The sequence below is a fragment of the Lactuca saligna genome, chromosome 5 (assembly GCF_052625555.1).
Source record: "Lactuca saligna cultivar CGN05327 chromosome 5, ASM5262555v1, whole genome shotgun sequence".
NCBI classification, from domain to species: domain Eukaryota; kingdom Viridiplantae; phylum Streptophyta; class Magnoliopsida; order Asterales; family Asteraceae; genus Lactuca; species Lactuca saligna.
In genome coordinates, this window is record NC_136421.1 from 88,160,001 (window position 1) to 88,160,382 (window position 382).

General features: G+C 36.1%; 1 pseudogene; it reads right to left on the reverse strand.

Moving 5' to 3' along the window:
- Nucleotides 1-8, reverse strand: part of LOC144999340 (18S ribosomal RNA) — a 311-nt pseudogene extending 303 nt beyond the window's left edge.
- Between the last annotated feature and the right edge of the window lie 374 nt (nucleotides 9-382).

Here is a 382-nt window from a genome sequence, read left to right on the forward strand (position 1 = left end):
GGTTATGCATTGATTGTACGTAAACACATTGGTAACTCGATGTTATAAAACGTGCCTTTGTGTATAATTTAATGAGTAGTAGAAAAAACATATGAGTCGAAGTTTATCTTTTCCTTCTTGGATTAGAAGCTGATATCTGGGCCCCTCGATGATTTTGTTTTGACCTATGTACCGGGCCCGGTCAGAACTAAGTTGATGTGTTCATTTAAGTTCTTTGTCAAGAAAATCGGAAATCGTGAAACAAACTGCTGGATAATAAGTAAGACATTTTTCCATGTATTTGTCCGACTGACATCTAGAACAGAGGATTATATGATCACTTATCATAAATGGTGTATTATCATCTTCTCAGTTCCGAGAAACCTTGAAAGAGCTACGATAG